General features: G+C 46.7%; 1 long non-coding RNA gene across 1 annotated transcript; it reads left to right on the forward strand.

The window, feature by feature from the left end:
* Nucleotides 1–308: 308 nt before the first annotated feature.
* LOC115502739 lies at nt 309–15,763 on the forward strand. The gene is made up of 3 exons (XR_003965181.1): nt 309–738; nt 6,963–7,090; nt 15,017–15,763. It is a non-coding gene; the product is annotated as an uncharacterized LOC115502739 (long non-coding RNA).
* Nucleotides 15,764–16,041: the final 278 nt, after the last annotated feature.

The raw sequence follows: 16,041 nt of genomic DNA on the forward strand, positions 1-16,041 counted from the left end.
TCTTTGGCATCTTCATCAATATCTAGGATAAATACATTTTCTCATCATAGCTCCTAGAGCATGATCTCAGCACAGGCAAGAGCCCCCCCCCCCCCCCCCCCAGGGCCCAGGGTCTCACATAAACCTTCACCCAGCCTCTTTCCTGAAATGCCCCACCGCAGACTCGGGTCTAGGAACACACGGAGAGACATCACGAGGGGTGAGAACCCCCCGGGGCCAACCCCGTCTCTCACTCTCCAGGCCTGAGTTTATCTGGGAAATGACACATGGTTTTGGAAACCTCCTAGGACCTTCGTGCCAGGAGAGGGAGAGATGTGGTGCCAGCCCTGGAGCAGCTCCCATGACGCACAGAACACTGGGTCCCGGCGACAGATGCCAGGGTGGAGCCCAAGTCTGCAGATCATGAACCCTTGGGGTCAAATTCTGGCCTTCCTTCCAGCTGCCTGTTTGGGGACAGATCAACTGCTACTGTTTATCAGTCTCTTCACCTTCGCCGGGAGCCAGGTGTCTGCTCCCCAGGGGCAAGCTCACTCGAGTCTCCTTCCAGAAGCATTTAGTCTCCATTATATGGCTCCCTGTTGGCCGGATTAAATTCCGTACCCAGCCTCGACTCCAGCATCACTTACATGGTAAACTGCAAAGTATAAAGTACTTTTGTACAAAGGAGAGGATGGTGAACACTTAAGAACGCAAGATTGCAACAATCAATGCCTGTGGACCTGGAGGGCATTATGCAAGGTGAGCTAAACCACAGAAAGACACAGAGCGTAGGTAGGCTATGGTGTGGAACCTAACAAAGCTGAACTTCCTAGAAACTCAGTAGAATGGTGGTTACCAGGAGGCGGGGGGGGGGGGGGGGGGATTGGGGAGATGTTGGTCAAAGGGTGCAAATTTGGGACTAGGAGATAAACAGGTCATGGAGATGGGCCCCACAGAATCCGGAGTATAGTTTGCAACACTGTATCATCAGTTTCAGAGCTGCTAAGAGTCTAGATTTTAACTATTCTCACAGCAGTGAAATGGTAAATGTATGACATGGTGGAGATGTTAGCTATAATGCTTTGGTGATAGTTTTGCAATATATAAATGTATCAAATCAGGTGACAGTTTTGCAATATATAAATATATCAAGGGGCACCTGGGTGGCTCAGTTGGTTGGGTGCCCGACTTCCACTCAAGTCATGATTTCACGGTTCGTGGGTTCGAGCCCCGCGTTGGGCTCTGTGCTGACAGCTCAGAGCCTGAAGCCTGCTTTGGATTCTGTGTCTCCCTGTCTCTCTGCCTCTCCTCACTCATGCTCTGTCTCTCTGTCTCAAAAATAAACATTAAAAAAATTAATTAATTTAAAAAATATCAAATCAACATGGTGTACAACTTAAACTCACACAATATGTCAGTTATATCTCAACAAAAATAAAAATGTTTAAGTTTATTAGAGACAGAAAGAGAGGGAGAGACAGAGAGAACTAGGGGGTGAGGGCCAGAGAGAGGGAGACAGACTCTGAAGCAGGCTCCAGGCTCTGAGCTGTCAGCACAGAGCCCGACATGGGGCTTAAACCCACAAACCATGAGATCATGACCTGAGCCGAAGTCAGACGCTTAACCTACGTGCCCCAATGAAAATAAATTTTTTAAAGTCAAATAAGTCTCCCACCCATCCCAGTTTTCCAGTCTCAATCCCTCTCCCCTCTTACCTCTTCATTATCTTCTCCAGAAATTCACTGTATATACAAGATCATATTTAATCATTAACAAGCAACAGGATGTTGCAATATTGAGGCTCTTTTCTAAATATTCTATTTGATTTGAGCTTCATAATTAATACATAACTGTTAAATGGGTAACACATTTATGGGTTTAAGAAATCCCGGGGCACCTGGGTGGCCCAGTCCATTAAGTGTCCAACTTTAGCTCAGGTCCTAATCTCAAGGTTTGTGAGATTGAGCCCTGCATCGGGCTCTGGACTGATAGTGTGGAGCCTGCTTGGGATTCTCTCTCTTTCCCTCCCTCTCTCTCTGTCCCTCCCCAACTCACTCTCTCTCCCAAAATAAGTAAATAAACTTAAAAAAAAAAATCCCACTACCATAAAAAGGTACACTTTAAAACGTCTTATCCCTCCTGTCATACTTAATATCCTTCCTTTATAGGCCATCACTTTGATGGGTTTCTTATATTTCCCTCCAGGGTTTATGCACAACCCAGAAGACAGGAAAACATATTCCCATTTTTAAACCTTTCCTCACACAAATGATGACGTAATCCTAATCTGTGCTTGCTTATCTTACTAGAAAATAGCTCCTGGGGATTTTCCTAGGTTCTGTTCAGTTAAATAACAAAAGTTCAACTGAGTAGGGCCGCCTGGCTGGCTCCATTGGTAGAACATAGGACTCTTGATCTCAGGGTTGTGAGTTCAAACCCCATGGTGGGTGTAAAGATTACTTTAAAAAGGATCTTAAAAAAAGAAAATAGAAACAAACGTTCCTCTGAGTACATTTAAAGATCAAACTGGCTTTTATTCAACAATTCATGAATCAGGCAGCATCCCATGCAGCAAACAGAAAAAAGTTACAGGAAAGATAGTTTTTTAAAGGGAAAAAAAAGGGGGTGCCTGGGTGGCTCAGTTGGTTAAGCTCAGGACATGATCTTGCAGTTTGTGAGTTCAAGCCCCACGTCGGGCTCTGTGCTGACAGCTTGAAGCCCAGAGCCTGCTTCAGATTCTGGGTCTCCTTCTCTTTCTGCCCCTCCCTCGTTCACACTCTGTCTCTCAAAATCAAAGATTAAAAAAAAAAATTTTTTTTTAATAAATAACGGCAGAAAAGCGGTAGAAAATGGAAATCATTAGCAAAAAAACGCATCATTTCAGGCCAGGTCTCCTCCTAGGGAGACTGAGGGGCCCATCCACACTGGTGTTTACCAGATAATTCCAAGTTGACCGATTGAAGGTCACATTCTTGGGGGCTGGCACTGCATTTAGGTTAGATCTTAAGTCTTGGTTTCCTGATGTGGGGTTTTGGCACGAGTGACTCCATTTTGGGCCTGCTGTTTGCCTTTGTACCACCCTATGACTTTGCAAACAGTTAAATTCTCCTCCAGTGACCCCTTTGAGTTTCGTGGTTCCTGGCCCCAAAGGAGCCCCGCACGCACATTGACATATTTGAAAACCACACGGTGGGTAGAAGGCCGATGTGGGGTATGGCTACTCTGGAGGCCAGACCCATGCAGGCAAAACAGACGTTCACTCGGGGAATGGAGAGGCCTGGGAACATCTATACAGAGGATTTGGACGTGAGCAGTCATCTATAATCCAGTTACCATCACACATTCTTGTCAACCGTATCCACTGTTCTCTATGATCCTCTGAATCTGCCCAGGTGCCTGGAGTCACTACAACAGACTCTGTTGACTCTTGGCTTTTTCTCTTGTTGGGAGAGACTCGGTTTCTTTTCTTTTCTTTTTTTAATTAAAAAATTTTTTTTAGGGGCGCCTGGGTGGCGCAGTCGGTTAAGCGTCCGACTTCAGCCAGGTCACGATCTCGCGGTCCGGGAGTTCGAGCCCTGCGTCGGGCTCTGGGCTGATGGCTCAGAGCCTGGAGCCTGCTTCCGATTCTGTGTCTCCCTCTCTCTCTGCCCCTCCCCCGTTCATGCTCTGTCTCTCTCTGTCCCAAAAATAAATAAACGTTGAAAAAAATATTAAAAAAAATTTTTTTTTAATGTTTATTTTTGAGAGAGAGAGAGGGAGACAGAACACAAGCAGCAGAGAGGCAGAGAGAGAGGGAGACACAGACTCTGAAGCAGGCTCCGAGCTGTCAGCACAGAGCCTGATGCAGGGCTCGAACTCACAAACTGTGAGATTATGACCCGAGCCTAATTCGGACGCCTAACCGACTGAGCCACCCAGGCTCCCCAACCTGAATTCACTTCTCACAGTTTTGGAGGCTGGAAGTTCAAGATCAAGGTGCCGGCCCAATTCTGTCTGGCCAGGATTCGCTTCCTGGCTCATGGAGGGCTGTGTTTTCCCTGTGTCCTCACACAGAGGAAGGGGCAAGGCGACCTCTGGGGTCTGTCTTATAAAAGGGCATCAATCAGATTCTCGAGGGCTCTACCCTCATGATATAATCACCTCTCCAAACCATCACACTGGGGATTTCAATATATGGGGGTGGGGGTGGGGGTGGGCATTCAGTCTATAGCAACACAAGTTTCTCTATTTTATTTTTATTTTTTTTTTTTTTAAATTTTTTTTTCAACGTTTATTTATTTTTGGGACAGAGAGAGAGAGCATGAACGGGGGAGGGGCAGAGAGAGAGGGAGACACAGAATCGGAAGCAGGCTCCAGGCTCTGAGCCATCAGCCCAGAGCCTGACGCGGGGCTCGAACTCACGGACCGCGAGATCGTGACCTGGCTGAAGTCGGACGTTTAACCGACTGCGCCACCCAGGCGCCCCAAGTTTCTCTATTTTAACATAGCCCAACTTACCCTCTGTGTCCCGTTTAAGAAATCTCTGTCAATCCCAAATGCCAAAGATGCTTTCTTTTAAGTTTGTGTATTTCTTTGTTTATGTACTCTCCACAGCCAACTAGGGGCTCAAACTCATGAACTCATGACCTGGAGATCAAGAGTCCCATGTTCCTCTGACTGACCCAGGCAGGCCTACCTCCAACGTCTTATTCTTGAACATTTATTGTTTGGGTGTTTTGTTTTGCTTCATTTTGTTCTGTTTTGTTTTAAGTAGACTTCATACCCAGCACAGAGCCACACAGGGTCTCATTCATGACCCTGAAATCAAGACCTGAGCTGAGATCAAGAGTCAGACGCTTAGGGGCGCCTGGGTGGCTCAGTCGGTTAAGCGTCCGACTTCAGCTCAGGTCACGATCTTGCGGTCTGTGAGTTCGAGCCCTGTGTCGGGCTCTGGGCTGATGGCTCAGAGCCTGGAGCCTGCTTCCGATTCTGTGTCTCCCTCTCTCTCTGCCCCTCCCCCATTCACGCTCTGTCTCTCTCTGTCCCAAAAATAAATAAACGTTGAGGGGCGCCTGGGTGGCTCAGTTGGTTAAGTGTCCGACTTCACTCAGGTCATGATCTCACGGTCTGTGAGTTCAAGCCCCGCGTCGGGCTCTGTACTGACAGCTCAGAGCCTGGAGCCCGTTTCAGATTCTGTGTCTCCCTCTCTCTCTGCTCCTCCCCTGTTCATGCTCTGTCTCTCTCTGTCTCAAAAATAAAAATAAACATTAAAAAATTTTAAAAAAAATAAACGTTGAAAAAAGTTAAAAAAAAAAGAAATTAAAAAAAAAGAGAGACGCTTAATAGACTGAGCCACCCAGGCACCCTGAATATGTGTTGTTTTATATTTCACAGACCTCAGAATCATCTGGAAATGTATTTGAGGGATGGTACGGGGTGGGGGTTGTTTGGAAGGGTAAATTCTCCCTCCTCTACCTTCTTCAAAGGTTTTCCCGGCTCGTCTAAGAATTAAACCCACATGTGGGGCGCCTGGGTGGCGCAGTCGGTTAAGCGTCCGACTTCAGCCGGGTCACGATCTCGCGGTCCGTGAGTTCGAGTCCCGCGTCGGGCTCTGGGCTGATGGCTCAGAGCCTGGAGCCTGTTTCCGATTCTGTGTCTCCCTCTCTCTCTGCCCCTCCCCCTTCATGCTCTGTCTCTCTCTGTCCCAAAAATAAATAAACGTTGAAAAAAAAAATTTAAGAATTAAACCCACATGAGACAGATTAACAGGAGAAAATCAAACTTCACTTGTATGCACAGGAATTGCACATACCTGAGAGGTTCCAAGACAGAAAGGTAAGATAAGGGGGCGCCTGGGTGGCTCAATCGGTTAAGCATCTGACTCTTGATTTCGGCTCAGGTCATGATCCCAGGGTTGTGGTTTACAAGCCCCATGTAACGGCTCAGTGCAGAGCTGGACAGCACGGAGCCTGCTTGGGACTCTCTCTCTCTCCCTCTCTCTCCCTCTCTCTCTCTCCCCTGCTTGCACACGCTCTCTCATACTCTCAAAATAAATAAATAAACATAATAAAATAAACATTTAGAAAGGTGAGATGAAGGGTCCACATCGTCCTGAGCTAAGGAGTGGGATGTTTGGGAAGTAGCTGTTTGCCCTGCCATACAGATGGGTCACTCAGATAAAACTTATCACTGGTAATGGCTCTAATTCTGGAAAACACCCCCAGTTTAGATTCTTCTAGGCAGTTAAGGGAGAGGCATAAACTTTTTCTCGAGCCTGCAGGGTCTCGATTGCCTTCAGCTCAAAAGAGTCCATATGCCAAAGTGGCACCTTGTTTGAGGAGTCTTGATCTGAACCCGTTCAGGGACATGGGTTCAGGGGGAGTCAAAAAAAAAAAAAAAGCCCATCCCTTTCTCCACCACAACGTGGCATATGTTAGTCCTTAAGTCAAGGGACTTTTTGTGTGTCTATCTGTTTCTGAATCTGTATCTGTCTTTGTGAGACCTCTGGTACTTGCTTCCGGCTCTGCCCTCTCCCTCGGGGCATTTGCACCTGCTGGAATGTGCTTTCCTCACACTCTTTCGGAGATAATATCTCCTCATCCTTCAGCTCTGAGCTCAAATGTTACCCCTCCCCCAAAGGGGCCCTTCTCTGGCCACTCCATCTATTTTTGTTTTTAATGTTTATTTGTGCATTCATGAGAGAGAGAGAGAGAGAGAGAGAGAGAGAGAGAGAGAGAGGCAGACACAGAATCTGAAGTAGGCTCCAGGCTCTCAGCTGTCAGCACAGAGCCTGACACAGGGCTCGAACTCATGAACTGTGAGATCATGATCTGAGCCGAAGTCAGATGCTTGACCGACTGAGCCACCCAGGAGGCCCCTGACCACTCCGTCTAGAACAGACCCCCACTGTCCTCCACATATTTTATTCCATCACACAGAACAACTTGTGTCTGTATTTGCATATTCACTGTCTCGTTCACTCGCGTGTCCCCTGTGCTCAACAGGGTCGTGCATTCACTTGGAATGAATGAGAAGAAAAAGGTGCCTCTTCTGGACGCGGGACGAGTGCCTTGCACACCTCACGGTCCCCTAGAGGGCGGCCCAGTCCCGCAGGCCATCTGGAGTCGTTTTTGTGAGTTTTGACTGAACTACGCCTTTTAACTACAAATTTAGAGAGACCGCAAATGGTGGGAGCCTAGGTTCAGCCCTAGATGACCCCAAATGAGGTATTTTTATTGACTCCAGGCCCCGCTCTAGGTTAGCGAGGGCATGCAGAGGTGAACTGGGCTGGGTAGCCATCTGGTACCCCACGGCATCCCATGTAGATCACGGACAGAGGGATAAATCAGCCTCAAACTGTGTGTTTGATCCCCACTATTTTAATCTGAGAAAGGGAGCTCGAGAGGAAAAAGGCATCTGTATTCATTTATCATCACAAGGCTCCTTGCCTGACAGATTAAAAATAGCCCGTTGAAATGCATGCGTACTTACGTGTTCTGACTTGGTAATGTATTTGCCACGGCAGAGGATTCAGAAAATACAAAAAAAAAGGGAGGGGGTGTAGATAGTGAATTAAGTCTCTCACACGTGCCTGTGTGCCAGGTGTCCCATTCTGCTTTCCCTCTGGTCAAACCCAGTCTCTTTTGTATCTTTCTAGAACTTTCTGTAGCTTATTTTATACAAATTAGCACATATTCCCTATTGTATCATAATTAACATGTGTTGGTGCGGAGACATCATGCTAAGCATTTTTACGTGCATTGAGTCGTATAATCTACATACAGATGTAATTAAAACGATCAGTTGATATGTTTAAAATACACATGGAGAAGCTTCATTTCCACACCTGGACCCCACTTTTCATTCTCTGCCCACCCTTACAGGTCTCCACGTTCAGGAGTCTCTTCTGTATCCTTGCAGGGTTGAAACAAACATAACCACATGGACATACCTATTCTTATTTTTATTTTATTTTATTAAAAAAAATTTTTTTTAACATTTATTTATTTTTGAGACAGAGAGAGACAGAGCATGAACAGGGGAGGAGCAGAGAGAGAGGGAGACACAGAATCTGAAACAGGTTCCAGGCTCTGAGCTGTCAGCACAGAGCCCGACGCGGGGCTCGAACTCACGGACCGTGAGATCATGACCTGAGCCAAAGTCAGACGCTTAACCGACCAAGCCACCCAGGCGCCCCTATTTTTATTTTTTTTAATGTTTATTTATTTTTGAAAGAGAGAGCGTGAGAAGGGGAGGGGCAGAGAGGGAGAGGGCACAGAGATCTGAAGTGACAGCAGAGAGCCCGACGCGGAGCTCGAACCCACGAACCGTGAGATCATGACCTGAGCGAAGTTGGACGCTTAATCCACTGAGCCACCCAGGTGCCCCTATTCTTTTTTTTTTTTTTAAATGTTTAGTTTTTGAGAGAGAGAGAGAGAGAGAGAGAGTGTGAGCAGGAGAGGAGCAGAGAGAGAGGGAGACAGAATTTGAAGCAGCCTCCAAGCTCTCAGCTGTCAACACAGAGCACTACTTGGAACTCAAACCCACAGACCCCGGAGATCATGACCTGAGACAAAGTCGGACACTTAACCGACTGAGCCACCCAGGAGCCCCTCTTTTTTCTTTTTTTTTAAGATATGCACCCTGTGGCACTATCTGGAGGTGCCATTGTTTGTTTACCTGGTCCCCTAGAGATGGGGACTTGACTTATTTCCCATCTGATAAGAACATTTAGCAGGGGAGTTTTACAAATCGAATAGATTTCCTTCCTCACTCCCCCCCAAAATGCAGCCTACGTCTTCAAAACAGAAGCCTTCAGTCTATTTTGCTGAAGGAGGCTGAAAGTCACCATCTGTTAATCCAATCTGCATTACGGAGGAAAGGAAAATCGTCTCATGGGCTTGACTCTTCCTCTCCGGACCCCACTGAGGCTAATTCCTGAGGGTCTCCTGCGGGGTGGCCCCGTGACCTCAATAGGGAATCGAGGTTCTGGTTTGCACATGACGTTTCTTCTGGACCTAAGAAACAGAGGCGGAATTTATAGGAAGGACCCTGCCCAAATCACATTATGCATGGGAAGGCTAGACAATCAGGCTTGGGAATTTGGTGGGAAGCCAAGAACAGACAGCAGACAGCGTTCTTAAAGTCACATGTGTGACCGCAGCCCGGCCGGGAAGCTGGGTCTACCACGATCCCGGCTGGACACTCCCTTCTCTCATGCCGGACCAGTGACTGATGACCTCACCCTTCCCGCTGAACTCTACACTTCCCTCTGTCCTCGCCTCTTTCCTGCCTAATCAAAGTCCCAGGAGGAAGCATTCAATTACCTATCCCATACCTTCCAGAGACTTCCATTAGACATCTGTGGCTCTCCAAGGCTCCTGCTCTGTGAAGGTCTGGCCCCCCTAGTCTTCTAAAAAGTCAGATACCAGCTCCCACCGCTGCACCCACCGTGGGGCACTGCCGCCGAAATAAGGTGGGGGTGCAGATACTGGGAGATCCCCAAATATCAGGCATTGTCTATAGTGTTTATAGATGCTGAAGTTCCGCAAAGAGCATTCTGGGATGCAGGGGCAGTAGACACGTGCCCTGAGATGGGACACCAGGGATATCCCTTCGCAGAGCAGGAGGCTTGGAGAGCCACAGGTGTCTAACTTCCTTCTTATTCAGGGTTGTTTTTAAAACGAAACAGGGGGCGCCTGGGTGGCTCAGTCGGTTGAGCGTCCGACTTCAGCCAGGTCACGATCTCGCGGTCCGTGAGTCCGAGCCCCGCGTCAGGCTCTGGGCTGACGGCTCAGAGCCTGGAGCCTGCTTCCGATTCTGTGTCTCCCTCTCTCTCTGACCCTCCCTCGTTCATGCTCTGTCTCTCTCTGTCCCAAAAATAAATAAAAAACGTTGAAAAAAAAAATTAAAAAAAAAAAACAAAACGAAACAGGGGGCGCCTGGGTGGCTCAGTCGGTTGAGCGTCCGACTTCGGCTCAGGTCATGATCTCGTGGTCTGTGAGTTCGAACCCCACGTCCAGCTCTGTGCTGACAGCTCGGAGCCTGGAGCCTGCTTCAAATTCTGTGTCTGCCCCTCCCCTGCTCACGCTCTGTCTCTCTCTCTCAAAAAGAAATAAACATTAAAAATAAATAAATAAATAAAAATAAAACGAAACAAAACAGCAATAGATATTCCATTTTGCCAAACACTCTTTTTCGCATATATGGGATTGTCAGATGATTTTTTTTTTTCCTACCTGGCTCTGCTAATATGATAAATCTCATTAACAGTTTTGTGAATATTAGCCATTCTTCTTTTTCTCCGGTAAACTCCATTTGGTCACAATGTATCTTTTTTTTTTTTTTTTAATCTTTATTTATTTTTGAGAGACAGGGAGACAGAGCGTGAGCAGGGAAAGAGCAGAGAGAGAAAGGGAGACATAGAATGGGAAGCAGACTCCAGACTCTGAGTTGTCACCAACCCAACGCAGGGCTCCAACTCACAAACTGTGAGATCATGACCTGGGCCAAAATCAAGAGTCAGACACTTAACCAACTGAGCCACCCAGGCTCCCCTAAATTTTTTTTAATGTTTATTTATTTTTAGACAGACAGAGCATGAGCAGGGGAGGGGCAGAAAGAGAGGGAGACACAGAATCCGAAGCCGGCTGCAGGCTCCGAGCTGTCGGCACAGAGCCCAATGTGGGGCTCGAACCCACAAGCCACGAGATCATGACCTGAGCTGAAGTCGGACACTTAACCAACTGAGCCACCCAAGCGCCTCACAATGTATCTTTTTCTTATATACTGCTGTAATCTGTTTGCTGGTTCAGGCTGGCACATTCCAAGAAAAAAAAAAAAAAAGCTTCATGAAAAAGTTTTATGAGCTCCAGCCCCGCACTGGGCTCTGTGCTGACAGCTCAGAGCCTGGAGCCTGCTTCGGATTCTCAGTCTCCTTCTCTCTCTGCTCCTGCCCCACTCGTGCTGTCTCTCTTTCTCAGAAAATAAATAAACATTACAAAAATACATGTATTTTTTATTTTTTATTTTTTTTTGAGTTCAGAATTTGTTTAAAAGTGTATTTATTTTGAGAGAGACAGAGAGACAGCAGGGGAGGGGCAGAGAGAGAGGGAGAAGGAAAAAAATCCCAAGTAGGCTTTGCACTGTCAGGACAGAGCTTACATTTTTTTTTTTAATAAATAAATTGCTAGAGGATCTCACAGAACTCAGGGGAACACTTAGGTTTAAATGCTATGAGGGGCGCCTGGCTCAGTTGGTTGAGTGTCTGACTTTGGCTTAGGTCGTGATCTCATGGTTCGTGAGTTTGAGCCCCACATCGGGTCTGTGCTGTCAGCACAGAACCTGCTTCAGATCCTAGGTCCCTCTCTCTCTGCCCTTCCCCCACTTGCGTGCTCTCTCAAAAGTTAAAAAAAAATTTAATGATATGATAAGGGATATGAATCCACAGCTAGATAGGAGAGATGGCTAGGACCAGGTGTGGGGAAAGGCTTCCAGGCTACTCTCTCCCAGGACCTCGTGTTCACCAACCCAGAAGCTCTCTGAATCTAGCCAGTTCTCCTTCGGGTTTTATGGAGGTTTCATGACACAGTCCTGGTTGGCTAAGTCCTGGCCATTGGCTGATTCCACCTCTGTCTTCCCTCCCCAGAAGCCAGGGAGAGTGAAAGTTCCAACTCCCTGACCACTTAGTTGATCCTCCCAGAAGCCAGCCCCCACCCTTGGGTGGAGTCCAAAAAGTCACCTCCTTAACGTGACTCCTTAACAAAAGACACATTTATCATCCTTCTCACAGGAAATCCTGCGGGTGTGGGTTTCAAGAGCTGTGAACCAGAACCCATGAATCATGAGAAATATATATTTGGTCATCTGAAGGACCAAGTGCAGATTTATAGATCCCACCGCAATACTCAAACATTCCTTAAAAAAAAAAAAAAAAAAAATATCAGGAGGGGCGCCTGGGGGGCTCAGTCGGTTAAGCGCCCAACTTCAGCTCAGGTCATGATCTCACACTCCGTGAGTTCGAGCCCTGCGTCAGGCTCTGTGCTGACAGCTCGGAGCCTGGAGCCTGCTTCAGATTCTGTGTCTCCGTCTCTCTCTGCACCTCTCCTGCTCATGCTCTGTCTCTCAAAAATAAATAAATGGTAAAAAAAATAAAATAAAATAAAACAAAAAGTCAGGGTACTTACTCTTCTATTTTTTTTTTTTTTTTCTGTTCCATTCTGAATGTTCCAGGGTGTTTCATTATTCTATTTGTCTGGCTTTGTGCCAAAACCACACTCACTCAATTACTTGGCTTTGTAAGTAAGTCTTTTTTTTTTTTTTTAAGTTTATTTTTTTAAGTAGTATCTACACCCAACATGAGGCTCAAACTTAGGACCCTGAGATCAAGAGTCACATTCTCAAGGCGCCTGGGTGGCTCAGTCAGTTGAGCATCCGACTTCAGCTCAGGTCATGATCTCACAGTTTGCAGGTTCAAGCCCCACATCGGGCTTACTGCTGTCAACACAGAGCCCACTCCAGATCCTCTGTCTCCCTCTCTCTCTCTGCTCCAACCCCGCTCGTGCTGTCTCTCAAAAAAAGAAAGAACTTCTTAAAAAAATAAGTCCCATGTTCTAGCCACTGAGCCCGACAGGTACCCCTGTATTCCCATCGTCCTACAACATCGCCAGATTTCCAGACACATCTCCAGATGTGAACCTTTCAACAGCCCAAACTAAAACTCTGTATCCCTTAAACACTAACTCCCATTTCTCTCTGCCTCTAGCCCCTGGTGTTCTGTCCTTTAAAACACTAAGTTTTGGGGCACCTGGGTGGCTCGGTCAGGTAAGCATCCGACTTCGGCTCAGGTCATGATCTCACAATTCATGGGTTCAAGCCCTATATCAGGCTCTGTGCTGACAGCTCAGAGCCTGGAGCCTGCTTCTGATTCTGATAATGTGTGTGTGTCTTTCTCTCTCTGCCCCTCCCCTGCTCATGCTCTTTCTCTCTCTCTCTCAAAAAATCAATAAGCATTAAAAAAAATATTTAGGGGCACCTGAGTGGCTTAGTCAGTTCAGCGTCTGACTTCAGCTCAGATCACAATCTCACGGTTTGTGAGTTTGAGCCCCTCATCAGGCTCACTGTTGTCAGCACAGAACCCCCTTTGGATCCTCTGTCTCCCTCTGTCTCTCTGACCCTCCCCTGCTTGCTCTCAAAATAAATAAAACATTTAAAAAAAAGTATTACAAATTTTTTAATAAAAATTTTTTTCTAAATAAGAAAAATCTTTAAACACTAAGTTTTGGGGCAATTTATTACCCAGCAGTATGTGACTAATACAGAGATGTATAGAAATAGATGAATTTGGGGCCCCTGGGTGGCTCAGTCGGTTAAGCACCCCAGTTCAGCTCAGGTCATGATCTCGCGGTCCGTGGGTTCGAGCCCCGCGTCGGGCTCTGTGCTGACAGCTCAGGGCCTGGAGCCTGCTTCAGATTCTGTGTCTCCCTCTCTCTGCCCCTCCCCCGTTCATGCTCTGTCTCTGTCTCAAAAATAAATAAACGTTAAAAAAAATTTTTTTTTAAATAGATGAATTTGAGAGGGAATACAGAAGGCAAAGTGACAGTGATGGGGTTTTGGAGTGTTGCGGGTTCGGAGCCCAGAGCCCAGAAAGAATTCTTGAAGATGTCTTCCGTGCAAAAATGGTGATGTTATTAAAGCACGGAGACAGGACCTGTGGGCAGAAAGAGTCACACCGGGGTTGTGCGGAATGACTGGTTGTATACTATGGAGTTGGGGGAGGTAGAGTCAAGAGGAAGTTTCTGGGTTTTTGGGTTTTTTTTAGTTTTTTAAGTTTATTTCTTTATTTTGAGACAGACAGCATGAGTGGGGGAGGGGGCAGGGAGAGAAGGAGAGAGAGAATCCCCACGCTCTACACTGCCAGGGCAGAACCCGATGCAGGGCTTGAACTCAGGAAACCATGAGATCATCACGTGATCTGAAACCAAGAATTGGATGCTTAACTGACTAATGCACCCAGGCACCCCATGAGGAAGTTTCTTGAAGGGATTTCCATATGCTAAAGAAAATTCACAGATGGTGAGTCTAGCGATTATCAAGGTAAGGTTGTTTTTCCCTCTAGCAAAGCATTAACTTTAAGACAGTAGGTAGTTCCTGGACATGAGGCTATTGATAAGGTTGCCTTTTTCTTGTAATTCACTAAGGTATTTATAAACTGATGGAGATTCCTGTCCTGAAGGACTGTGATCTCTATCAGTTACCATTTGGTTTCCTTTCCTTTCCTTTGTCCTTGGGCAGTCAGGAGAGCCTGAGGAATATTGTGCAACTGGATGAAGGCTGGTGACATTCACTACTGGTGTTGCTGGGAAGGACACAATTTTGGAGGAAAGGTCATCTGTTCATTTTAGATGTGTTCAGTTTGGGGAAAAAAAAAGGAGGCGCCTGGGTGGCTCAGTTGGTTAAGCGTCTGACTTCGGCTCAGGTCATGATCTCATGGTTCGTGAGTTTGAGCCCCGTGTTGGGTTCTGTGCTGGCATCTCAGAGCCTGCTTGGGATTCTCTCTCTCTCTCCCCCTGCCCCATCTCTCTCTGCCCCTCCCGCATGCTCTCTCCCTGTCTCTCTGTCAAAATAAGTAAATGAACTTAAAAAATTATTTTAAGGGGCGCCTGGGTGGCTCAGTCGGTTAAGCGTCCGACTTCAGCTCAGGTCACGATCTCGCGGTCCGTGAGTTCGAGCCCCGCGTCGGGCTCTATGCTGACTGCTCAGAGCCTGGAGCCTGTTTCGGATTCTGTGTCTCCTTCTCTCTGTGACCCTCTCCCATTCATGCTCTGTCTCTCTCTGTCTCAAAAATAAATAAACGTTAAAAAAAATTTAAAAATTATTTTAAAAAGATTTATCTGCATATATGTTTCCCCAACTGAAGACTAGGTCCTTCCGGTCTCCCTTACAGCTCTGCATGGCCAGGCACCTAAACTCCATACAGTGAGATGTGTGCAGTTTCAGAATTATACCTTCCAAAAGAAGGAAGCATGCGAACCTGTCCCCCCTCCCCTCTTCCTGCTAGCTGTAATGCCGATGTAATGGTATGGTCTGGACCACGTGTTGGATCCCAGATAGAAGCGCTTGTTGAAGATGACTGACCAACAAGAGAGAATGACTCCTTGAGACCGTGGAGGCATCATGTCAACCTTGGATTGTGAACATCATGTCAACCTTGGAGAGAAATAAACCGTCATCTTGTCTAGGCCTGCATCGTCTAATATGGTAGCCATCAGCCACATGGGGCTATTGGACAGTGAAAGTGTGGCTGGTGTCACACACTGAAAATTTGGATATATTGGATTGAATAAAATATGCTGTTAAAAGGAACCCTTCCCTTTGACCTCATTGTAATGTGGCTACTAGAAAATTTAAAATTGCACATGTAGCTCACATTAATTTTTTATTGGTCAATGCTGGTTTAGGCCATTGATATTTTGCCTTTGTTATAGCAGCTGAATGTCACTAGTAACGGGTCATGTACTCATTGGTGCCACTTGAAGTCACGTGTAGGGGGCCCCCTAGCACGAGTAGGTCATGAGAGGAGCAGGGGCTCTGGAAGAGTTTTGAGGGACTCTAGTATTCAAAGGAGTATGAGCTTGCAAGAGTCAGAGAATGAGCCCAGAGAAGCAATAGGAAAACCAGGAAAATGATGTGCCTTACAATCTTAGGGAGCAGCGTTTCAGGTTGGAAGGAGGTACCAAGTGCATCGGTTACTTGAGAGGTCAGAAAGATAAAAACTGGGGGACCTGGGTGGCTCAGTCAGTTGAGTGTCCAACATCGGCTCAGGTCATGATCTCACAGTTCGTGGGTTCGAGCCCCACCTTGGGCTCTGTGCTGACAGCTCAGAGCCTGGAGCCTGCTTTGGATTCTATGTCTCTGTCTCTCTCTGCCCCTCCCCCAGTCACAGTCTCTCTCTCTCTCTCTCTCTCTCTCTCTCTCTCTCTCTCTCAAAAATAAATAAACATTAAAAAAAAGTTAAAAACTGAAAAGAAGAAAAAGTTGTTCAGAGTGGTAGGAAACTATATTCGTTTGCTAGGCCACCACAAG

This window comes from Lynx canadensis, chromosome E2 (genome assembly GCF_007474595.2).
Source record: "Lynx canadensis isolate LIC74 chromosome E2, mLynCan4.pri.v2, whole genome shotgun sequence".
NCBI lineage: Eukaryota > Metazoa > Chordata > Mammalia > Carnivora > Felidae > Lynx > Lynx canadensis.